At 51.5% G+C, this 25,904-nt stretch overlaps 1 pseudogene; it reads left to right on the top strand.

Annotated features, from left to right (window-relative positions):
• Positions 1 to 23,666: 23,666 nt before the first annotated feature.
• LOC148092989 (ubiquitin D pseudogene) lies at positions 23,667 to 25,607 on the top strand (annotated as a pseudogene).
• Positions 25,608 to 25,904: the final 297 nt, after the last annotated feature.

Here is a 25,904-nt window from a genome sequence, read left to right as displayed (position 1 = left end):
TAAGATTCTTTCTTTGTCTTTCTTTGTTATTTTAGTTATGATGTGTCTTCATGTGGGTCTCTTTGGGTTCAACTTGGTTGGGACTCTCTGTACTTCCTGAACTGCTGTCACATTTTCCTTCACCAGGTTAGGGAAGAGTTCCGTCATTATTTACTTAAACAGGCTCTCTATTCCTTGCTCAATTTCTTCTCTGTCTAGGACCCCTATCATGTGGATGTTGTTATGTTTCATGTTGTCCCAAAGTTCCCTTAAACTATCCTCCTGCTTTTTAATTCTTTTTCTTTCTGCTGCTCTGATTGGGTGTTGTTTTCTTCCTGTCTTCCAAATCACTGACTCGATCCTCTGCTTCATGCAATCTACTTCCAGTTCCTTCCAGTGTATTCTTGCTGTCAGATGTGGTATACTTCATATGCAGCTGGTTCTTGCTTATGGTTCCTATTCCATTTCTCATGCTTTTGCAGTTGCCACTAAGTTCTTTGTACTTCTCACGAAGTTCCTTGAGCATCCTTAGAACCATAACTTTGAACTCTATATCAGATAAATTGCTTGCCTACGTTTCATTTAGGTCTCTTTCTGGACATTCTTCCTTTTCATTAATTTGGGGGTTGTTTCTTTGTCTCCCCATTTTAGCTGTCTCTTTGTGTTTGTTTCCATGCATTAGGTAGAACTGCCATGCCTCCCAGTCTTAGTGGGTGGCCTGATGTAGTGAGTGTCCTGTGGGACCCAGGGGCATTGTCTCCTAACTCTTCTAAGCTGGGTGCTCTAGGAATGTTCCTTGTGTGGGCTATGTGGGCCCTCCCATGTAACTTAGTGTTGATTGCAGTTGTCCCACTTATGGGTGGTCTCAACCCTTGGACTGGCTGACTATGAGGCTCAATCCCGACCATGTCTTGACAACTGTTATACTCATGCTGAGAAAACAGCAAGACAGAGAAAGGCCAAACTGAAAACAACATAAAAAGATCATACCAAACAACAACCAAAACAACACCAAAAGAATTAAAAAGAATGCAAAACACTAGGAGACAAGGCACCAAAAGAATTAGAGAAAAAAACTAAAACCCGAAAAAAGTGAATATTAAAGAAAAGTAGGAAGAGAAAAGAATAAGAATAAAAAAGGAAAACAATAAATAAAATAGTAATAATTTGAAAAAGTAATAATAATGAACAAAATAGAATAGGAAATAAACCTTAAAAATATATGTACAGAAAAGTAGAATAAAAGGAAAGAGTGAAATAAGAGAAATGAAAAACAGAAGAAAGAAAGGAGCTGAAAAATACAAAAGAAAAATAGAGAAATTTAAAAACATAAAGACAAGCGGCGTTTGCCTCTCAGCTCTGCGCCGCTGCGACACCCTGGGCGCCTGCCGTTGGTGGAGTTGCTGGATTTGCTTCCATGTTCAAAGCCGGACGCTTGCCGTGGGGATCCCGGCCCCTGGGCGGTGCTCTGGTGCGGCCGTGTCGTGTCGGTGACCGCCCTGCCCCGCCGTCGCCGCCCGCCCGGAGCGGGCCGGGAGCGCCGACGGCCCAGGGGGCGAGGCCGCCGCGGCCCAGCGGGGCCCAGGGCCGCCCCGCGCCCTGCCCTGCGCCGCTCTGCCTGCCCACGGAGCTGCGCCCGAGGCCCGCGGCCGCGGGAGTGGTTTAAACGGACTCGTGCTGGGGTGCTGCCAGCAGCCCGCAGGAGGTGGGGCGCGCCCTTCTGGCCTCCCCGGGCTGCCGCGGCTGAACTCGCCTGGGAGCTGGGATGGACCTGCGTCCCCGCGAGGCAGCCGAAGGGCCCAGCACACGCCCGCCTGTCTCCAGGCAGGAGCCCACCCCGGGACACAGGGGCGATGCCTCAGCTTTGCCCGGCTCCCCGGCACCCCCTCACGGCCACGCCAAGTAGGAGGGGCTTAGAAACAGCCCTGCTGAGCGCTCCAGTCTTTCCGCGGCTGCCCCCGCTGGGCAGGCCCTCTCCCCAGGCGCCCAGCGAGCCAAGTGCCCGGATCCCCGTGCCCTTCAGATGGCGCAGGACGGGCGCAGGTTTCCAGCCCAGCGCCGCCCCCTTTGCCTCCAGTCGCAGCAGGATGGCGCTGACCCAGCTGGTCCCCAGGGGCCGGGCGCCGGGCCCTCCTTCCCAGCCGCCTCCCAGCCCGCCCGAGCCCCTGCCCGGGGTTCCCGCAGAGCGCAGCGGCCCCTCTAGTTCCCGCGGGCCGGGCTGCCCGGAGTCCCGGCCAGCCGAGCTCCGCCAGCGCCCGGCGCAGCACACGGGCCCCGCCTCGCAGGGTGGCGCTGGCACAGACCTCGCTCCTCCGCCGGGAAGGCAGCCGAGGCTCCCGGGGCGGGTCCCCGAGGGCTCCCGTGCCCCGCGGGCTCCCCTTCCCTCCTGCGCTGCTCGGGATTGGGGGTCCCCGCCCGGGGCTGGCCCCATGGCCCCGGGGCGCAGCTCTGCTGCCCCCTCCGCCTGGCCCCCGCCGAGCACGTGCGCGCTGGTCCCGCTCCGCTGGCGCCTCCGGGACGCGAGGCCCTGGTTGGAGTGTGATGCCGCGTCCCGGGGGGGCTCCCTTCCTTTATGGATGCCGCGTCCCGGGGGGGCTCCCTTCCTTTATGGATGCCGCGTCCCGGGGGGGCTCCCTTCCTTTATGGATGCCGCGTCCTGGGGGGCTCCCTTCCTTTATGGATGCCGCGTCCCGGGGGGGCTCCCTTCCTTTATGGATGCCGCGTCCTGGGGGGCTCCCTTCCTTTATGGATGCCGCGTCCCGGGGGGGCTCCCTTCCTTTATGGATGCTGCGTCCTGGGGGGCTCCCTTCCTTTATGGATGCCGCGTCCCGGGGGGGCTCCCTTCCTTTATGGATGCCGCGTCCTGGGGGGCTCCCTTCCTTTATGGATGCCACGTCCTGGGGGGAGGGGCCCTCCCTTCCTTTATGGATGCCGCGTCCCGAGGGGGCTCCCTTCCTTTATGGATGCCGCGTCCCGGGGGGGCTCCCTTCCTTTATGGATGCCGCGTCCCGGGGGGGCTCCCTTCCTTTATGGATGCCGCGTCCCGGGGGGGCTCCCTTCCTTTATGGATGCCGCGTCCTGGGGGGCTCCCTTCCTTTATGGATGCCGCGTCCCGGGGGGGCTCCCTTCCTTTATGGATGCCGCGTCCCGGGGGGGCTCCCTTCCTTTATGGATGCCGCGTCCCGGGGGGGCTCCCTTCCTTTATGGATGCCGCGTCCTGGGGGGCTCCCTTCCTTTATGGATGCCGCGTCCTGGGGGGCTCCCTTCCTTTATGGATGCCGCGTCCTGGGGGGCTCCCTTCCTTTATGGATGCCGCGTCCCGGGGGGGCTCCCTTCCTTTATGGATGCCGCGTCCTGGGGGGCTCCCTTCCTTTATGGATGCCGCGTCCCGGGGGGGCTCCCTTCCTTTATGGATGCCGCGTCCTGGGGGGCTCCCTTCCTTTATGGATGCCGCGTCCCGGGGGGGCTCCCTTCCTTTATGGATGCCGCGTCCCGGGGGGGCTCCCTTCCTTTATGGATGCCGCGTCCCGGGGGGGGCTCCCTTCCTTTATGGGTGCCGCGTCCTGGGGGGCTCCCTTCCTTTATGGGTGCCGCGTTGTGAAGAACCGGGGCTGGGAATTGGAAGCCCTACTCCCCCATTCTTTCTCTCAGGCGTCGTCCTTTGGGCCCCGTCTGGAAGGTCCGCGCTGCGCCCGAGTCCCGGAGGCTTCGCGGGGAGTCTCCCGGTGGGAGCGGACCCGGAGCCGAGGCCCGCCGGGCGCGGTGCGCGGCGCAGGCAGAGCCCCAGGCGCGCGCCGGGGTTTTGCGTATCGATTCCCAGTTGGCCCGATAGCTTTTTAAAGACTATAATTTCCTCGCCAAATTGCCCTGCTATTTTTGTTGTGAATAAATGACTAACATTGTAGCGTTTGTTTCTGGGGTTTCTGTCACGTTCTACTAACCCGCATGTCTGTCCCTGTGTCCGCACCACTCGATTCATTCCTCAAGCTTTGCAGCACGCTGTGCAGTCAGAGTTTTAATTTCCTCCACTTTGTTCTTTTACAAAGTTGTTTGGCTAGTCCCAGTTCTTTGTATTTCCATATAATTTAAAAAATCAACTTGTCAATTTCTAAAAACAGTCCTGTGCTATTTTGGTAGGTATATCTATAGAGCGGATGAGGGGAATTTCCATTTTAATAATGTTAACATTTTCAATACATGAACATGAACTAACTCCACATTCATTTAGGTCTTTGATTTCCCTCAGCAGTGTTTCGTAGTTTTCAGTGTACAGGTCCAGCCCTTTTTGCTACATTTATTATTGTTCTTATTTATGCTGTTGTGAATTGTTTTCTTAATTTTATTTTTGGATTCCTCATTGCAAGCATATGGAAAGATGATTGTTTTTAAAGTATTGATCTTGTATCCTGTGACCTTGCTAATTTGTTGATTAGTTCTAGTAGGTTTTTGGTTTCATTCTTTTTTTAATTAAAAATGTTTCTTTTATTTATTGAATTTATTGAGGTGGCATTGGTTAATAAAGTTATATAGGTTTCACGGGTACAGTTCTGTAATGCATCATCTGTATGTTGTATTGTGTGTTCACCCCAAGTCAAGTTTCTTTCCATCACCACTTATCTCCCTCTCCCCCGCAGCCCTTTTCCCGCTGGTAATCACCGTGGACATGTTTTCTGCCTGTGAGGTGTGTGTTTTTCTAATCTCTTTCGGTTAATTCTTTGGATTTCACTTATTTGGGATCATGTCACTTGTAAACACAGTTTTTCTTCTTTTCTAATCTATAATACCATTAGTTTATTTTTCTTGCCTTATTGCATTGCCTAGAAACTCTAGTAGTATGTTGAATAGAAGCAGGAAGTAAGAATATCCTTACCTTTTTCCAGTCTTAGGGAAAAGCTTTCAGATGTTCATAACTAAGTATCATGTTAGCTTCCGGTTTTGGTAGTTATACTACATCAGGTGAGGAAGTTCCTGTCTATTCCTCGTTTGTACCATGTGTGGGTGTTGAGCTTTCCCAAGTGCTTTCTCTATGTATATCGAAATGATCCATGTTTTTTGGCCTTTATCCTATTAATATGGTATATCCTATTAATTGGTTGTTAGATGTTAAATCAACTTTATATTCCTGGGATAAATCCCATTTGGTCACCGCATATAATCCTCTTATAGGTTAAAAGACAAGGTCTGTGAACATTATCTTAAGTTATTTTGCATCTGTGTTCACCAGGAATAATTTTTCCTGTAGTTTTCTAATGTTTTTATCTGGTGTTAGCACCAGGGTAATACTGGAATCTTAAAATGAATTTAGAAATGTTACCTCCTCAACTATTTTTTGAGAGTTTATATAGAATTCATATTATTTTTTCCTTACATATTTGATAGAATTCACGAGTGAAGCTCTCTGAGCCTGGACTGTGTGGGTGTGAATACCTTGTTATTAATTTCATTTCTTTACTTGTTATAGATCTAATCAGATTTTCTATTTTTTTCTTGAGTCAATTTTGATATTTTCTGCTTCATAGGAACTTTAAAACTTCATCTACGTTGTCTAATTTGTACCTAATATTCCGTAACAATCTTTATTTCTGTAGTTTTGTAGAGATATACCCACTTTCATTCCTCATGTTAATTTTCTTCTCTTTTTGTTGATCTGTGTAAAGTTTTTTCTATTGATGTTTTAAAGAACCAACTTTTTATTTTAATGATTTACTCTATTGTGTTCTTTTCCCTATCAATTTTATTGATTTCTTCTCCGATGCTCCCTGTTTGAGTTGGGTTAAGTTTGCCCTCCTTTTTTTAGATTTTTAAGCTAAAAGCTTAGATAATTGCTTTGAGGCTTTTCTTTAAAGCTATGAACTTTCCCGTAAGTACTGTTAGCTGCAGCCCATAAACTTTGATATGTTTTATTTTCGTTTTAATTCAATGTGAATTATGTGCCTACTTCTCTGTGGTTTTCTTCTTTGACCCTTGGGCTATTTAAAATTGTATTGTACAACTTCTAAATGTTAACAAATTTCCCACAATTTTTAAATTATTGGTTTCTATTTTAATTTCGTTTTGGTCGGAGAACATACTTTGAGTTATTTCAATTTTTAAAAATGTATTGAAACTTGTTTTATTACCTAGCTATACTGATGAATATGCCGTTCACACTTGAGAACTGTGAGTATTCTGCAGTGTTTATGTGGACCGTTGCATAACAGTTGGTGAGGTTGAGGTTTGGTGGTGATGTCCAAGTTTCTTATATCTTTGCTTATTTTTGTCTACTTCTAAAAATTAATGAGCATAGGATAGCGAATACTTTTGAATTGTATATTTCTTCTTCAATTTTATTAGCTTTTGCTTTATGTATTTTTGTCTCTGTTCTTATGTCTATATAATATACCTTAGTAATTTTATCTTTGTGTGTTAGGCCTTTATCATTATGAAGTATTTTGTCTTTAGGAATTTCAGTCTAAAGTCTACTTTATCTGATATTGTTATTGATACTCCAGCTCTCTTTCATTACTGTTCCCAGAGAATGTCTTTCCACTTACTTTCAACCCACCTGTGTCTTTGAATCTAAAGTGTTTCTCATGTAGACGCATTTTGTTGGATGCTGTGTTTTTATTCAATCTGACATCAACACCTTTGGATTGGAATGCCTAGTAACCCACAGTACGCATAAATTTTTATACATTTTTACATCTGCCGTAATGCTATTTTATTCTGTCACATCTTTTTCATTTCTATGTTCCTCCTTTGCCGGGGTCCAGCCCCAGCGGTCCAGGGGTCCCCAAAGGTGTGGACGGCGTCAGCCAAGAATGAAGGACACGGAGACAGCGTTCAGAGCGTCAGGACAATCAGCTTCTCCCTTTAGTGCCTTGTTACAACTCTCTCTATACTACTTGATTTTATTGCTGGTTAAACAACATGACATCACGCTTTGCTCTGGTTTCTGTCTTAACCCTTCACAGTTAATGTTTATACCTTCTATCTGACCTTTGCTAAAGAATTTATTTCTGTTTAACCATGTTGATTCTAGACTTACCTATTATTCATATTTCTATAGGCTATTCTACAGGTTAATCTCTAGTTTGTTATTTCTATTCTGAAGTTACTAATTTATTGCTCTACCATATGGCTAGAAGGAAAATAACTACGGTCTGTCGCCTATTCGCAGTCTCTCCTGACACCCCCTGCAGCAGTCCGTGGGATGAGGGACCTGCCTGCCTGATGACAACGGCACTTTCTGAGTTGTCTGCGCAAAGCCTTTTCACCTTCTCACCTCACAGGACCACGGGTCCTGCTCTCCCTGGTCTTTCTAAGAAGCTCGGGATGTCTGTACCTGTGTATGTTGCTTTGTAATGAACTCTGCAGTGCCCGTTCTCACCGTAATGTCCTGTGTGTGGGAAGGGTTCAGGTGTAGGCTGAAATAATCCCCTTCTTTGTGGGGATTCCCAGAGTTTTCCATTAATATAAACATCCCCCAGTAGTACATTCCTTGGTGGGAGCTCACTGTGGCCTCCTGTGGACGGCCCTGCGCTGCCGAGTCAGCGGGGGCCCCAACCCAGGCCTCTTCCCTGGGGGGAAGGCCCCGGGTAGTGGGCCCAACAAGTCCTGACTCTTCTGCTGACAGTCAGGGTCTGAATTCCTGTAAGCGGCACATGATATTTTTGCAATGCTCGGGGCTTTTACTGAATCATTGTCTTTTCCAGTCCCATCCAGTCCCCCTGCTAGGGAAAAGTTTCCAGCTAGAGCAATGCCCTTTCCTGGTGCAGTGACTCGGGTAAGGACAGTGTCAGGAAGGGGAACAAGCATGGAAGAGGGACATGCCAACACCCAGTCCCGTGGACCACTGGCTGTGCAGATGTCTCCTCCTCGAAGGACTGTGTCAAGCAGCAAGGACGGAACGGCTTCCGGCACTCCTTCTTTTGCAGAAAGAGATGTTTTCTGTTATACTGCTGAATTATTTGTAGGTTTTTTACTATATTTTAAAGTTTTTGTTCTTAGTGGTTGCTCTTGTGATTATAACATGCATCTTACTGTATTGCAGTCTGCTTCAGGGTAATACTGACAATTCTAGTAACATGTACCATCTCTGGTGCTAGACCGCTCCATTTCTCAAGTGCCTTTGTGTTAGTCATGACAGATATATACTTACATGTGTGTTATAAATCCAACAGTACAGTTATTGCTATATAAAATTTTATTGTTTTAATGAAATTTTTAAAAATACATGAGGCAAGTCATACTGTAGCGGAAAAGACTCAGGCCGTACGCCGGAGGAGGCGAGGGGAGACCTTTATTCACGCATGCGGGCCCGGAGGAGGCATCTCCAAATTCTGGGCCCCGAACAAAGGGCTTGGGTCAGCTTTATAGGGTCGGAGGTCGGGCCTGCTTGTGGCGCGAAAATAGTGGGCGGGGTTACAGGTCAGATAAGGTCACATGTACATTCAGGCAGGTCACCTGAGACCTGAGATGGGGAGTCTTCCTAAAATGGCTGCGGGTCCCGCCTCATTTCCCCCTCTGATGCTATTGTTGCTGCAGCAATTATTGCATCATGATCCATGTCCCTCTCCTCCGGGTCTTCAGTTTCCCGGAGTCTACGACAATGGACCTGCTGAAGGGCTAGAATCTTGGCGGTGGCCCTTCTGGTAACTGGTTTCTAGGGCCCGGATGGCCGTCCTAATTACATAGGCCCGACAGATATTCCTATTAGGATAAGAACGGGCCCGGTTAACGGAACAAGCCACCGGACCCAGGCCTGAGTGTCTAGGCCCCAATTCCAGTTCCTAGCCTCCTGTCTGCCTCTCTGTGTGCTTCCTTTTAATTCCTTTACTTTCTGTGTTACTTAATGGCCGTATTAGGTCCCAACATACCTGCCGCCTGGGTGGTCCATATCCTTGGCACTTCTGAGCCTGGCAGCCCCTAGTTCCCTGCATGACCCCTGTCCAGTGGACCTTATTATTCCAGGTACACTGAGCCTTGTTTGGTTTTACACAGTCTGGTGTCATGTCAGTGCTATAGGAAAGGGGCTTCCCTCAACTACATACAATACTACACCCGAGAGTCTTATTCTCTCTCTCGGGGTGCTGCACTGGCACCGGGGCACTGTGATAACGGCAGGGGCACTTACAGGAAGCAAACTGTATATCCACACAAACAAGCAAAACTGAGGTATAGTCCCCCAAGGGCTACCCGCCCCCACAGGTTCCAGTCCTGAGGTGCCGTCACCATCAGTCCTACTCCGAAGATTGTGGCGAGGAGCCTGGCAGCTGCGAGGTGCCATGCTGGACAACGATCCGTTCGTGGGTCGGTCCTTTCCTTAGCTTCAGGGAGGGTAGCCGCGGCTGGGGCCGGTCCTCAGGTTCTCCGTTGACCTCAGGACCGGCTGCCCTCTTGACTCGGGTGTGATGGACCCAGGGCGCTGCTCCTGCAATCTTAAGGGCAGTGGGGGTTGTTAATATGACTAAGTGGGGTCCGGTCCAAGCCGGCTGGAGTGGCTCCTTCCTTCAGTCCTTAACCCGCACGTAATCTCCCGGCCTAAAAGGGTGCGCTGGCCCCCCTCTAGGGACTGGGTCTGGGCCTAGTCCGGCCTTGTGTACCTGTTCTAGTGTCTTCCCCAGTTTCTGGAGATGCCTAGTCTGATTGGCTTCCCCGATTACTCGTAGTTCTCCCCTCGGGATGGGCGATATTGCTGGTGGTCGCCCGTACACGAGCTCGAAGGGTGTGTAACCTGTGGAGTTAGGACTGTTTCGAACCCTGAACAAAGCTAAGGGGAGTAAATCAGGCCATGGCAGGTCAGTCTCTTGATGGAATTGTGCTAGTGTCTCCTTCAGAGTTCGATTCATCCGCTCCACCTTCCCTGAGCTTTGAGGTCTGTACGCCGTGTGTAGCCTCCAGGTTATTCTTAGTTGCCTTGCTAGCTCCTGGATGACTTTGGCGACAAAGGCTGGCCCATTATCACTGCTGATGGAGGTCGGCAGTCCAAAGGAAGGAATTATTTCCCTTAAGAGGGCTTTTACTACCTCTCGGCTTTTCTCAGTCTGGGTGGGGAAAAGCCTCTACCCACCCCGAAAAGGTGCAGACAAGGACTAACAGGTACTTGTTTCCATGAAGTCAACCTGCAAGTCCTCAAAGGGCTGCTGTCCCGTGTTGAATGCCGACGGCCCTTTGTGGGCGTGGAGCAGCGTGGTTCCACGCGCGGGTTGTACGCCGGGCCACAGTTGCAGCGCCTGTGCTGGCCAGGTTGGGGAAGTAGTGATATTTCTTTAGCAAGGCCTCCAGGGACGTTTTCCCTAGATGAGTCAGGGTGTGGCATTGCCTCCCTAGATTGCTCGCCTGGGTCTGGGGCACACACAGCCGCCCATCTGGCAGTTCCCAGATGCCAGTCGTAGTCTGAGTACACCCCGTCTGGATCGCCCACAGTTCTGCCCTCCGCGCCGACCACCCGGCTGGTAGGGGTTTTGCCTCTAGTGTTTCTTTCTAGTTTCTCATAGAGGAGGTGCTCCTCTCCCCTGGGAGTGAGGACTGCCATCACAGACGGTGCCCCGACCTGTAAGTGGGCTTCCCCCGATGGCTGAAAGGGGATCTGGGCCCCTAGTTTGGCCAGCAGGTCCCATCCCAGGAGTGGGACTGGGCACTCTGGGAGGTACAGGAATTCATGTCTTAATTGATGGCCCCCTAATTCTACTGTTTGGGCTTGGCAGAACCTCCCCCGGCCACTCGATAGTCCGGTTGCCCCTACAGTGGAGATCTCACGCCCCGACGGGGGCTATGGCAGTGGTTACCACGGAGTGCTCAGCTCCTGTGTCTACCATGAAAGGGAGAGTTTGGCCCCCCACAGTTAACTTGACCATGGGCTCGTGGGGGCCAAGATTCAGGGATCCCCGTCTGTCCTAGTCCGAGTCCATGCCCGCCAGGCTGAGGACAGTTGGGGCGGGAGTCTCAGGCTGAGGAGCGCCCCGGATCTGCCTCTTCTTCTGGTTGGGGCACTCCCTTTTCCAGTGGCCCCTCGGGGTCAAATGGCGTATAAATTCGGTATGCCTCACACAGTCGCTCGTAGAAATCTCCCGGGCATTCATCTGGTCGTTGGGTCACATTGGCGACTTTAGACATACTGGTGGGCCTTCTGGCCCTGCTCGGGCGCCACCCTGCCCTCTTCGGGGTGGTGGTCCCATTCTGGCCGGACTTCAGGCGCAGCCGTTCTGGCCCACTGGGCCGGGTCTGGTGTCCCCACTGGCGCCGTGGTTTCTAGGTGTTGGAGGGCCCCTGGAGTATGCGCCGGCGCTCCTCTGTACTGAACAGGGTGAGGAGTAGCTCATGGCAGTTGTACCACGTGGGCCGGTGAGTTTGCATAATCGACTCCATAAGGTCGATTAAGGCCCGTACTTTTTCAGAGTACGAGGGAGTGTGATGCTTCCAGTTGAGGAGATCTGGGGTAGTGAAAGCTGGTAGCAGACTATCGTACGCCCTGGTAGCTCAGGCCCATCGGGCCCGACTTGCGGGGGCCCTTGGGTCTCCCTTAAGGGTAGCTGTAGGGCCAGCTTGGGACGGCGCCTGGGAGCCGTTGGTGGGGCTGGGGCTGCTTCCCCCTGACACTGCGGTGAAACTGACGGTGGGGGGGTTTCTAGCTCCGGGGCCTTTGGTTCCGGAGCGGTCGGTTCCGGGGCTCTCGGCTCTGGGGCGTAAGGCGGCGATGTGCTAAGTGGCGGCTCTCCCTCTGGGTCACTCCTGTAGATTGGCGGGTGCCGGCCTTCCCTAGGGCGGGCCACTAGTATTCAGGGAGCCTTCTTCTTGGCCCCGGCGACCCCGACGGTTCGGGGCGTCTGTTTCTGGCCCTGGCGAAGCCAACTCGGCAGCTCCCGGGCTAGTTCCTGCCACCTGTCTGTGTATGTGTACTGGTCGGGATGTCCTGGCTTCCCTGTCACTACTGGGTGAACTGCCCGGACGATCCCCAGATTAAGAGTTCCCTCAGGGGGCCAGCCTACCCCGAATGACGGCCACTCGTCCGAGCAGAAAGTGTCGAGCTGATCCGGGGTCATCGAGGGGTCCTGTCCCCTGAACCGGTCAAAGTTCCTAAGCATACACCTAATACTGTCGACGAGGGGCCCCCCCATAGCCCTTCCTCCCACATCGGCGCAGACAAACAAGGGAGGGGGATTCAGGTCGCCCGCCTGGCTGCTCCCCTTGTGGGGATTTAGGTGCCTCTTAGCTTTGGCAGGCCAGTATAAACCCCTGACCCGGATCAGGCTCGCAGGGAGGGACGGGGTCCCCCAGAGCCTGACGCCGCTCTGAGCCGTATGAGGTCACCACGGAACCGCAGGTTGGGGCCCACTCAGACTCCGTGGGCGAGCGCCCGTGGGGCCGCAGACATTCACTCACGCACACTCACACTCCAGTCAACCGAGTTTAGACATCCCGCCCGATAGGATGTCCCTGCCTGTGGCCAAAGGGCCAAGAGAGGTGACCAGTCTCTCCTTCCACCCGGAGGGTGGGCCTGGTCCCCGGGGCACTCACCGGTTCCGAAGAGATCTCGTCCCGTGTCCAGATCCGTTCGTCCTCCCCCGGCAGCCCGGGTGGGTGGACTCCACGGGTGGCCGTCCGCGCGGCTCCGGACGGGCCGGGACCCAAAAAGACCGGGGCGCGCTTCCCTCCCGCCTCTGAGCTCCGCAGATGCCCCGCGGGTCCCTCACCGGTGGCAAAGCGCCTGCACGCGTGAGTCTTTCCCGGTCAGGGAACGAAAATGTAGCGGAAAAGGCTCAGGCTGTCCACCGGAGGAGGCGAGGGGAGACCTTTATTCCCGCATGCGGGCCCGGAGGAGGCATCTCCAAATTCTGGGCCGGAACAAAGGGCTTGGGTCAGCTTTATAGGGTCGGAGGTCGGGCCTGCTTGTGGCCGAAAATAGTGGGCGGGGTTCCAGAGGTCAGATGAGGTCACATGTACATTCAGGCGGGTCACCTGAGACCTGAGATGGGGAGTCTTCCTAAAGTGGCTGCGGGTCCCGCCTCAATGCTTATACCACCTGTTATGTTTACTTACATGTTAACCATCCTAGGGCTTTTGGTTACTCGTATCGAATTGAATTACCACAGGCTGCCATTCTGTCTCATCGTTACTGCTTCTTATAACACATCCCTGCTAATAATAAATTTTTCAGTCTTTGTTTGATAAAGTCTTTGTTTCAATTTCACCTTTGAAGAAGTTCTGTTTTATTAGATACAGAATACTTGGTTGACAGTTTTCTTCTTTCAGCACTTTCAATATGTTATTTTATTGTGAAGTTAGTTATTAATCAAAACGCTGTTCCCTTATACATGCATTTGTTTCTTCCTGCTGTCAAGAGTTTTCCTTTGTCTGTGGCTACCAACAGTTTGGTAAGAATATCTCTAGATGTTGATTTATTTGTATTTTTCCTAGTTGGGATTTATTAAGCTACTTGGATCTATACATTAAAACTGCCATCAGATTTCAGGAGGTTTTGGCCACTATCTTTTCATATATTTTCCTGCCCCTTTCTCTTCCCCTTGTCCTTTTGAACTCCGTGCTGATGGTTTGATACTATTACACTTGTCTCCTTGGCCTCCAGCTCTCTTTCGTCTTTAGATTGAGTATTTTTATTTGTCTATCTTCAAGTTCATGGATTCTTTCTATGGCCATACCAAATCTGTTGTTGAGCCTATATAATTAATGTTTTGTTTCAGTCCCTGCAGTTTCCAGCCCTAGATTTTCCATGTGGTTGTTTTCATAATTTAAATTTCTTTATTGATATTCCTATTTGTTGTCATTGTTATTATATTTTCCTATGTCTTTTAAAGTAATTTTAAATTCCTTTTACATTTGTAATAGATGCTTTGAAATATTTGTTTGCTAAATTCAACATCAGTCCCACCTATAGTCTGTTTCCATGAAATGCATTTGTTTTTTGATACTGGATTATACTGTCCTCTTTCTTTGCATGCCTCATAGTATTTTCATAATGTACTGTAACAACTTTGGGTTCTTATTGTCTTTTCCTAAGAATCTGTCAGGAACCAGCCTGAAAGATGAACAAACCTGAGTTCGAGCGGTGGGAATGAAAGAGACAAACATGGGAATGAAAGAGACAAACACAGTTACGGGATCAGGAGGGCTGCCCTCCGATGAGGTGCACCCCAAATGGCTTCAACGCCTTTATTATAGAGTGAGTAACAAACAACCAGTAATGAGGTGAGGGTGATGCAGAGTAGTTCCCCAAGGCCGCATGAACACACTCTCAGAGTAAACACCCTGCCTCCTGCATGAGCCCAGACCTTGGTAATTATCCTTATCTCGGCTTCTAATGGGAACTTGTGGGGAGGGTCGAGTCCTTGGCTCCAGGCCCTCAGGCTACGTGGACCATGTCCAGACATGTCACCGGCTCCCAACAAGAATCATTTTATTAATTTCCTTGGACTTCATCTATGGAATCTGTATCTTCCACCATTTGCAGGCCCTCTCTCTGTCTTCGTCTTTTGAGACCCCAGTGACACCTATGTTGGACCATTTCATATGATTTCATTATGAGTAAGTGAGTCTCTGTTTATTTTTTGCAGTCTTCCTCTGTTCTAGTTTATAGATGGTGCTCGTTAACCTATATTCAAGAGTACTTTGCTTTTATTCTATTGTGTGCAATATGCTGTTAATCCTACCCAATAAGTTTTTGGTGTCAAATATTGTATTTTTTAGTCCTAGGATTTCTATTTGGCTCCCCACCCCCGTAAATGTCTACATTTCTCCTGAGAGCCAACATTTCTTTATCCATTAGACAAATATTTGCCTGTGTACTCTTCAATATAGTTATTTTAAAATCTTCATCTGATAATTCAAACGTTGGGTTATACTTGGGTTTTTGTTTTGGGGTTTTTTTTAGGACTTTAATTAACTGCCTGGTGTTTTTGTTTATTCACACGCTTGGTAATTTTTTATTTTATACTTGATGGTGTGGATGACATGTTATAGAAACTCTACATTGCATCATCTGCCTCTAAAGATTATGGAATATCATTTAACAACAAGTATATTCCCGGCCGACCCCTTTGAACGTCTAGAAGACTGGCTCTGGGTTTTGTTAGGATGGGTCATCTCAGCGTTCCCCCAGTCCCAGGGTGAACCCGTAGGCCTAGGCTGTACTGTTCACTTCTCAAGGGTGGTGCTTTCAGGACTTCTGGGGAAAGCCCAAGGTCGTCATGATGCTGCCCTCGCGGGTCTGTCTCCGTCTGGGTCGGGAGCGGCTGAACTCTTCGCTTGGCCCTTCAGCCTTCCAGATGTCGTTTTGCTCCTGGACTCTTTCGAGCTTGCCGTGTACATCTGTAGGTTAGCGGTCAGCCAAGGACTCAAGGAGAGTTCTCGCCTAGGATTTTGGGTTCGTCTCTTTGTAGCTCCCTCATTTCTGGGATTTCTCCCCCTCAGTTTCCAGATACTCTTGCAGCCTATACCTCTATCCACAGAGACTAATAGGACAGCAGCTTTGGGCTGGAGCTCTATCTGCGATGCACAGACTGAGGAGTGCCCTCAGAGAAAAGCTGTATAAGTGCAGATCTTACCTAGATGGTTCCTTTTTCAAGGTCCAAATCCCCTGTAGGTGCTTCCTGCATTTGGTCACTGCCCACTGGCTTCAAACAGCTGATTTTTAAATACATATTTCACTTTTACAGAATTCGTAAGTATTATTTGCAGTAGAGTTAGTTCACTGCAGGCGACTCTCTTTGTTGTAAATTCTCCAATTCTCTTTTCCCCTCCGTGTTAGACCACAGTGTGGAACAGTGAGCTGTAGGATTCTAAGGCTGGAAGAGCAATAGGACATAGTTTAATCTCCATTTGATGCACCCAAATCTGCTTGTAACGCACCACCTTTTGAATCATCTCAGGCCGTATTTCCCCATTCCGTATTTTTTAACACCTTGCATTTTGTGGAAGTTATTCTGTGTTAATATTTGCCTAAGATTTACTTCCACTTTCTGGTTTTAATTCTGTAGACTACACAAGCCTAAGCACATCAGAAATCTCACTTAATCAGCACAACAGTCGTGTGACGTAGGTACAGTCTTTCCTAGTGTGTCATAGACTGCGCACTGTTCCCTCCTAGCTCCACACCTGCCATCTCAGGTAGGTCGTGCTTGCTCAGCGTCAAGGCTTGATGTAGCCCTGAGGTGCTAGGCAATGAGGTGTAAGAGAAATCTCCTCACGTTTCCTGGATCCTGTTTTCTGTTCTTTTTTCCTTTCCTTTCTTTCCTTTCCTCCTGTAGGATATTTATCCATTGCTTTTCAGAGAGAGTGGAAAGAAGAGAGAGCCTGAGGAGACAGGGAAAGGGAAACATTGATGAGAGAGAAGCGCGTCAGTTGGTTGCCTCCCGAATGCACCTGGAGCAGGGCAGGGGTCAAGCCTGCGACCGAGGTAGGTGCTCTTGGCCGGAGTCACACCCGGGATTCCTCAGTTGGCTGGCCGGCGCTCTAACCACTGAACCAAACCGGCTAGGGCTGGATCCTTCCTTAAAACAGAGTTGAAGCCCTCTCTTTGGCCATCTTCTTTCATCACTTCTATTCTGATTCCTGAAATTATGTAGGGGCTGGAGCCCAACTACCATTTTGGGCCACAAAAATGTGGGCCGTGTCTTAAGAACAGCAGAGTTCAATTAAGCCTGGCCCTGGGTTCTTTATGAAGCAGGACTACCATGCTGGCTTTGGATCGTCTACCTTTGAATTTGAGGGGGAGTGAAATATACTTGATCTTTTTAAAGCTCCGTAGTTTTAGGCATCTGTTAATGGTAGCAGAAACCCCCAACTTACAGAAGAAAGTACTGAGCTTCGGGGTGGTTGAATAACTGACAGGACAAGTGGGAAGCAGAGCTCGATTTACACCAGGATGCCTGAGCTCAGAGTGGGTGCGGACCCCTGGCCTGCACACCAGCTATCCCTGTGACCGCATTAGCTATTCCACTGGCTTCATGCATGGTACCAGGCCCAAGAACTAGGCCCAGTGGTTGTCCCTGAGTTACATTTATTTCAGTGTTGATTAGGTTTGGCTTCTAATTTTAGCTCATTTAGATCCCATTGCTTCCAGGTGATATTATAGGATATATTGTCAATCTTTCCAAGTTTTGTGGTTTGTAAAACAGTAGTGAATGGTGCATGTTTGGAAGTAGAAAAGGCACAGGGCCATGATAGTTAATCAAGTGGAGCTACCAGGCCATTAGCCTGTGTCAACCAAAAAAAAAAAGTTTATGTGTAATGAAGAACAGAAGGAATGTATTTGAGCAAAAAGACTGCAATCTGGGAGGCGCAGATTCAGGCAGCAATCGAAATTGCCCTCCAAAGACAGCAGAGAAAGGGGCGCTCCTACAGCGAACCCCGCAGCGTGGTCCCCCTGGGACCCTCCAGGCGAGGAAGGGCTCTGCCGGGGAGCCGGGCGCCTGCAGCGCGCAAGGGCCGCGCTGGCCTGGGGACGGGCTGCGCCGCGGTGCCCGCCGCCCGCGGGGAGGAAGCGGCTGGGGCGGGTCCCCGCATCCCCGAGAGCCCAGGATTCAGGGGAGGGAGCGGCTGGGCGGGTCCCCGCATCCCCGAGAGCCCAGGATTCAGGGGAGGAAGCGGCTGGGGCGGGTCCCCGCATCCCCGAGAGCCCAGGATTCAGGGGAGGGAGCGGCTAGGCGGGTCCCCGCATCCCCGAGAGCCCAGGATTCAGGGGAGGGAGCGGCTGGGGCGGGTCCCGCCTCCCGAGAGCCCAGGACTCAGGGGAGGGAGCGGCTGGGGCGGGTCCCGCCTCCCGAGAGCCCAGGACTCAGGGGAGGGAGCGGCTGGGGCGGGTCCCGCCTCCCGAGAGCCCAGGACTCAGGGGAGGGAGCGGCTGGGGCGGGTCCCGCCTCCCGAGAGCCCAGGATTCAGGGGAGGAAGCGGCTGGGGCGGGTCCCGCCTCCCGAGAGCCCAGGATTCAGGGGAGGAGCGGCTGGGGCGGGTCCCCGCATCCCCGAGAGCCCAGGATTCAGGGGAGGAGCGGCTGGGGCGGGTCCCGCCTCCCGAGAGCCCAGGATTCAGGGGAGGAGCGGCTGGGGCGGGTCCCGCCTCCCGAGAGCCCAGGACTCAGGGGAGGAGCGGCTGGGGCGGGTCCCCGCCTCCCGAGAGCCCAGGATTCAGGGCGCGGCCTCCGCCTTCCCACTGCTGCGGCCCAGCTCCCGCCGAGCAGGCAACGCGAGAATTGCGCTGGGACGGGCTCCCATTGGCTCGCGGCCCGCAGCCGGCGCCGCCCTGAGCCAATGGCAGGCGAGCGGGGGCGGGCCCTCCCCGTTTCTCTGGGCCCCTCTGTCCCTGTCCCCCACCGATCAGCTGTGCGCGGGGCAGGAGCAGAGGCGCCGCCGCCCCGCACCCGACCAGGCGGCTCCCCGGGCGCCCGGCGGGGTCTCGGCGCCTCTGCGCCCTGAGGCCGAATGGGAACCCGCACCTTCGGACCGCGATTACGTCCCGCCGCCGCGCCTTCAGTTATTTAGCTCCTCAGGGCAGCGTTTTCCTTTTCATCCTAAGTGATGCCACATGTTCTGGCCACAGTGGCCAGAAGAATAAACCTAAGGAACTAACAGTGAAGGCAGAGCAAGATCCCTGCTGTACAGGACACGGCCGGACAAGCCAGCCCAATACCCCCCAGTTCCCATAGAAAGAGCAAACCAGTCTCGCTCCGGCCAAGCAGAACCCCGTCACTCACTGTAAGACACTGTGTTTAAATCGTCCCTTTTGTGTTGCTAAAGGTGCCCCTTTGTTTCCTGTACCAAAAGCTGACAGCCTGACAAGTTATTGGGAACCCCTTTAGCGCAGCGCCTTCGTGGTTACTGAGCACAGAGTGAGAAGAACTGAGGTCGGGCTGCAGCTCGGCTCTCACGGGGGTGAGACGCCCCAACTGTACCCTGGCCAGCTAGTGAAGGCTCCAAAATCCAAACACAAACTCTGGGGGTCGTCTGTCGCGGGTCCCCCCAGGGCACACATAAACATTCTTGCACGCAGCACATCTCCTGCCTGGGTGCACTAAGGGGGCGAATTCCGAAAATGGAATTTCTGGCTTAGAGGTTATGTAGATGAACTTTTTTAAATTATATTTTCATCACAGACTTTGATAGCACAAATGAACAGATGCAACGTAAGTAAACTCTAAAGCTCAGCTGTGTGACAGTGACACGGGTGCTTTTTACCTTGTTGTGACAGGTTTCTTGCGCACATACACGGCCCTGGACGCTGCACTGTTCGCTCTGCTTGTGCGTATCCCCTTTAGAACATGTATGGTTTAGGCCATAACATTCTTTACTCTTTCAAAAAGAATTATGTTTATTGTTGAAAGTATTACAGATGTCCCCTTACTTCACTTTTATTTATTTATTTTTTTAATATGCCTTTATTGACTTCATAGAGAGGAAAGGAGAGGGACAGAGAGAGAGAGAAACATCAATGATGAGAGTCATTGATCAGCTGCCTCCTGCACGCCCCCGACTGGGGATCGAGCCCGCAACCCGGGCATGTGCCCTGACCAGGAATCGAACCCCGATCGCCTGGATCCCAGGTCGACGCTCAACCGTTGAGCCACCCCGGCCGGGCCCCTTACTTCACTTTTAATAGAGTGGCCCGCAGTCCGCCTCTGCATTGCATAAGGTAGCTGACATTAGTGCCATTCAGTAAAATGCTTTCACCGACATGAAGTGGCCACACTTGAACTTTAGACTCTGGGTGTGGAAGATGAGATGGCAGAGGGTTCCTAAGTGCCGTGTTTCCTGTGAAAATCTTCAAGTAGCTCATATCAGCATTTAGATTGGCTTCGTCTAGTTTAAAAAATGGACATACTTTGAATTTCAAAGTAGCCCATCTTTTTCTCCGCCTGTCTGTAGTTTGCTTGTTTTTAAGAGTTAAAAGAAGTATCGCACTTCACGTAGTCTTCTTGGTCTTCTTTTTTCCACTCAGTAGGTTTCTAGCATATTGATCCATATTGCTACTTGCAGGTATAACCCATCCACTTTCACTGCCAACGACATTCTACAATTTCGTTATGTATTTCCCTATGACTAAAGGGTATTTGGGTTGTTTTAGTTTGGCGTGTCCATTTTTAACTTTGATATGTGTTTTGAAATTGTCCTCTGAGTGTGGACAAGTCCCCCACCAGCCCCTGGCCCCAGCGACCAATAAATGAGAATTCCTAGTAACATTGTGGTTGAAATTGGTGTGCTTTTCTGAAGCAATATTCTAGCTCTCAAAGTAGTTTTACAAACTTTCATGGACATTATTAAAGAGATGGGAAAGGGGCTCTGCTCCACGCAGGGCTCAGCCGGGGCAGTGAGTAGCCCAATGCCATCCTATCAGCTAGGGCCAAGTTGGGAGGTTGCAGATATCTGAACATTTGTCTGATCACTTGGCAAGATATCCATAGCATGCTATTTGACCTTGGCGGGTTTTCTGAATCTGTTAGAGGGGCAAATCAAAAGAGATCTTTCTGCTTCTGAAACAGTTTACTGTGGCACAGTCGGGGGAAAAGTTGATCCCCTGGATAGAAGCAAGGAGGAGGTCAGGTCCCAAGAAGAAATCCTACGTGTGGTGAGCAAAGGGGCACCAGGGTGTCTGGGACAGCCCTCGCCCTGGCTTTGGGTTGGGAGGGAATTTCACATAGGAAAGGAGGAGAGAAAAGAGGCAGGTCAGAGTCCAGATTTGTTTTTGTTTTTTTTACTTGAAAGGACACTGTTTCCCAGAATCCAGATCCTCTGTGGGTGGGGAATCCCCTGTTAGTTTTCCCTTCGGTGTCCCAGGCTTGACCTTGAAGATACTCTGTGGTGGAAATTCCCACTCCAGTGGGCAGTTCCTGTCCCCACATGAGGCGCCAGGCGTGGCTTCGCGTGGCTCCCTGAGCACTCGGTCCTGGGAGAGCTGATCTCATCCAGCTTCTGCTGGAGGCGGTGACCCTCCTGCAGGCTCTGACTCCTGCACTCGCAGCCCCTCCGCTCACCTCACCGAGTAGGGCAGTGCAGGGGTCCCAGCAGGTGTGCCCCCCAGGGACACTCCTGTCAACGCACCGGCCCCCAAACTGGCCTTGCGCTCACTCCTTCCGAGGCTCCGTGCATGCTTTTTTCTATGTGTATTCCTTGCACACTGGTACTTTGCTGTAAAGAGAGGCATTCATGTGCACGCACAGCCCCTCCGTCTTTGCATTGCGGCTCAACATGATAACAATAGGACAAGGCTGTGGAAACAGACCTGTGCATTTGAACCCTGGCCTACCCACTACATAATGCGGCTGAGGGTGAGTTGGTTTCTTGCTTATCAGTAAGGACACTAGTATTTACCTCATTAAAACACTGAAACAGTTAGTGAGGTGCCATTGAATATCATCTTCTGCAATTCTTGAACACAATTAAGTGCTCAGTAGATATTTTCCATTTTTTATTCATTACTTATTCGTTTATTAATTCATTTAGTAAATAAAGATACAAATTAATTAAGACATAATCATGACCCTCAAAAGTCCTACTCTGCACTGTGGCACAGAACAAACATGCAGATGAGGCTATCGCTAGAGAAATGTGCTCTGGGAGGTTTACAGAGAGGGCGTGAAAGGACAGACATGGGCACATAACCCGAAACAGGAAAGAGGAAGTTAGGGAGGGCTTCCTGGAGGAGATGCTGCTTACAGCGCACACTCTTCGGCATTCCTGGTGCTGGGGGTGGTGCTGGAGGCGTAGGCATGCTCAATAACCTGGGGGCAGAGAGCTTGGCATGTTCAGGGGCATGCGGGGGCTTCAGGGAACTGTGTGTGGAAGCAGCTAGACATACAGACTGCAGCTCAGGTCCGGGCCGTTAGGTACAGATCTGAGGGGCACCAGCGGACAGGTGTCATTCCTGGGAACTGTCCTCCTGGGCTGCCCCTCCGGGAGCTGCTGGCTGAGGTCTCTGCTTCCCTGATATGAGGACATGGGCACCGCCATGGTGCAGGCTACTGAGGCAGAGATGGCAGAGAAGGGACAGGAGTGAGAAGGGGATTTCACTTCAAGCAGCTTTAAACATTTCTTCCTCCATTTCCCAGAAATGACGAGAGGCCCTAAAAGGCCGGGGTGCAGATAACATCTGAGCCGTGACCTCAGCTCCAGGGGCGCTGGGCAGCTGTCCCTTCCCGCCCGCCCGGCCCGCTGCAGCTCTCTCTCCCTCTCCCACCATCTGACGCCCCTGCCCACCGCTGGCGTGTTCAGAATACCCACGACCTAGTGGACACCGGGTGCAGAAGCCAAAGGTCACGGTATTGGCCCCCACACAGGGGACACTAGGAAGCGGGAGACACCTGACAGGAGAACCGCAGATCAAGGTTTACACCTGCCCGCGACACTCACCCTGTGTGCTTGAAGATATGCCTGACGCACGAAAGACAGTTAAATCATAATTAGTTTCTCTGGTTTTATTAATGACCCTCTAATAAGAGCTTCGGATTGAAGAGCGTGGTTTACGTTGAGCTTTTTGAAACACTGGCATGAGCTCTCGGATCCTGTAAATCCCGGTCGTCCCGATGAAAAGCCCTGAAATAAAATGCGACCGTGTGAGAGCCACCAGTGAATGAAGGACAGTGATGGCCACTGGAAGCACACGAAGAAAGGCGACAGCTGGGCATTTTTACAGCCTTCTGACTCTGGAAAACTCTGAAGCACAAATGCTTTTTTCTTTCCGGGTGGGTTCTGTGCAGTGTCCTGAGAGCTTGGGACAGGGAGTGAATAATTGGGGACGCTAGGAGGACCAGAATGGCTAAGTCCCCTGAAGGGAGAGAGCTCATGCGCTTGTTTTTTGGCCCAATTCAAGTCTCAAGAGCCAGGGAGAGGCAGCGTGTTGGGTGTCTCCCAGGGCAGCGGGTGGGGGCGCCCGGGAGTAAGGGTGGGGATGGGGCCACTGCATCCTCAGGGGGACATGGGATGGTTCCCGTGTGTGGAAGGTCGGAGTCGGCACTCGATTGTCGGCTTTGGGTTGTTCTCAAGTAGTGCATTTGGTTTGCAGGTTCTGGGACAGGAGAGGCAGAGTATTTGCTCAAGAAAGGACATTTTACAAAGTTTTCTGAGCCTGGAAGACACTGAGGAATCCTCTCCAATCATCCCATTTTATAGACCCAAAAACCAATATCCAAGGAGATGAACAGATTTGCCGCAGGTAATGGGGCAGTGGCACCCAGGACTGCTGCAGGGTCACCTGGCCCGTGTCTTCCCCAGGCTGCCTGGCGCACCCACCGGGACAGTGTGCACAGGCCCCTCACTCCACCCAGCGCTGAGGCCCCTCCCGGGTGCCCTTGCTCTCAGCGTGGCCCCTGACTGGGGAGGCGGGGGGCCCTTAAAGCAGCAGCGGAGGGCACCACGTATTCAAGGTCCTGTAGCCATGGAGGGCCCAGGGCCACAGACTGGACAGTCATTAGTCAGGACTGGGAGTGGTGGGTGGTTAATCAGCAAAAATTCTCAACCGAGAAGGACCGTCCCATGTTTGGAACAAGGAGGGCAACAGGTCAGCTGAGGGGAGAGGCCCTTCATCAGAACGTTCTCTGATCAGCTGGCACAAGCGAAAGCGAAAGCAGCTTCGGGCAAGCTTGAGAACAAAGGCCCAGGGCTGGGCCGGGGCTTTCCAAGCTGCTGCTCCCACATAAGCTGCTGGCCCACCACAGCCTCCTGCCTTCTCAGCCTCGTTGCTGCTGCTCCTTCATCGCAGAGATGGCGTCCAATGCTTCCGGCCTCAGTGTAAGTTGGGGTGATAGCGGGGGTGGGAAGGGAGCACTCCTAGGAGACGGGCGTCGAGGACAGAGGAGGCCAGAGCTCAGGGAGACCGGGTGGCCCGGAAGGCCCCGAAGCGGGAATGCGAAGGGGGTTCTGTGAAGAAACCTGGTTACTTGGCTCCTGGGTTTCCTTCTGTGCCAGGCCTTGGGCTGGCCGCTGTTAGGGTCAAAGGGGAAGGAGTGGGCTTGGGCTCTGTGCTCAGCAGGGCTGGAGGAACTTAAAACTATAGGACTACTGTGGGAGCCCTTGTTTCCTTCTCCTGTGTAGGGGTCCAGGACCCTCAAACTGGAGTTTCCTTCTCTTCCCAAAAGAGAGGTTCCCAAATTCACTTACCCTGAGTTGTTGATGCCCCGAGACACTACCTGGTGTAGGAACAGACACCCTACAGAGAGGACTGGGACTGACAGCCCGGGCACCAGGGGGCTGAGAGGAGGGGGTGTTACCGGGGAGGCACAGCACCGGGAGGGAACGCCTGTGACGGCGCAGTTGGGAAGACAGCTTATGAACAGGGCTGGGGGACGTCTGCCTGGCTCTCAGGTGCCGCACGGGCGGCTTCCCCCATCCGACACTGAAGTGAGACTCAGCCCCTGCCTGCTGTGGGCGAGACCCTGTTGTAATGAGGGGACAGGTCCTATTCTGCAACAGACAGAGCAGCACAGGAAACGCAGCTGGGCAGTAACATCGAGTGTAGTGACACTGTCCTGTTACTATTCTTAGAGTGTCGTGTGCTGTTATTATAAAGCAATAAGACGTCTAAAAAGAAACAAACAGTACAGAGAAGGTGTCCTGACCAGGGCTTCCTCCTGAAGTAGTCGTGGAGCCCCGTGGGTACCCATTACTCTGCCAAATCTTGAAAACTCTGGTTGGGAGTTGTTTTCAGAGCCTGGTTACACCTTTGGGTGCTTTGTAGCAGTATTGTGGTTTTTTATAATCCTCACCTGAAGATATGTTTCTTAAAATTGATTTTAAAGAGAGAGGAAGTGGAGCAGAGAGAGAAACATTGATCGGTTGCCTCCTGTGTGTGTCCCAAGTGGGATTGAACCTGCGACCTTTTGGAAACGGGACGGTGCCCCAACCGACTGAGCCACCCGGCCAGGGCTGTATTTAGCTTTTGACATTTGACAAACTTTATCTGGATAGGAAGCAGGTAAATATGGTGGGAAATTATTAATGACAATTTTGGGATGGATAAGAGGTATGATTATAAGGAATAAGACTGATTTTTGTGTGTGTTATAACCTGGGAATTCCAAAGGAGACATTTCAAGAAAGGGAAAGACACAGCTTGTTATGAAGGAGCTGGGGCACCAGACAGGCAGTGAAGGGCAGAAGAAATTAGGGGGGGGAATGAGGAGTGTAGAACGTGGCGGGAGTTCTTGGCAACTGTCTGTTGGCCTTCATTGTCCAGGTGAATGTCCGCTCTGACAAATGGGAGCCCATGACCTTCACTGCCAGCTTGGACAACAGAGTGAAGAAGATTCATGAACATGTGCGATCCAAGACCAAGGTTCCTGTGCAGGAACAGGTCCTTCAGCTGGGCGCGCAGACCCTAAAGCCTCTGAGAAAGCTGTCATCTTACTGCATTGACACGGAGACCATCCGCCTCACCCTGAGGGTGGTGAAGCCCAGCGATGAGGAGCTGTCCGTGTTTCTGGTGGAGGCAGGTTTTGAGGGGCAGACGCATCTCCTCCAGGTGCGAAGATCAAGCTCAGTGGCCGAAGTGAAAAAGATGATCGAAACCAAGACTGCTGTGAGCCCCGGCAGGCAGGTTGTGATTTGCAACGGCAAGAAGCTGAAAGATGGGAAGACCATGGCCAATTACGGCATCCGAGAGGGCGCTTTCCTCTTCTTGGCCTTCCCCTGCATTGGGGAGTGACGATGCTGGGGGGGTGATGGGAGGAGAAGAGGGCTTGTTTCATGTTAGCGCTTACTCAGCAACCACATCCTTCGATGTCTCAAAATTAGTGAGAAAGACTGACGGGGAGAGCGGGTTTGCAGTGGGGTGTTTGCCGGCAGAACGCTTTTTAACGCTACGCTTTTTGATTCTAACGTAGTTAGTGGCAGGATCGTGTGTATCCTGAGCACAGAAGATAACATTGTTAAGGCACGTTAGAGAGAGCACTGAAAGGCAGCTTGCAGCGCGATACCTTCTTGGTTCCCTCTGACTTGTAGAAAA

The sequence above is a fragment of the Miniopterus natalensis genome, chromosome 5 (assembly GCF_054644295.1).
Source record: "Miniopterus natalensis isolate mMinNat1 chromosome 5, mMinNat1.hap1, whole genome shotgun sequence".
NCBI lineage: Eukaryota > Metazoa > Chordata > Mammalia > Chiroptera > Miniopteridae > Miniopterus > Miniopterus natalensis.
This window is presented reverse-complemented; position numbering and strand designations above follow the sequence as displayed.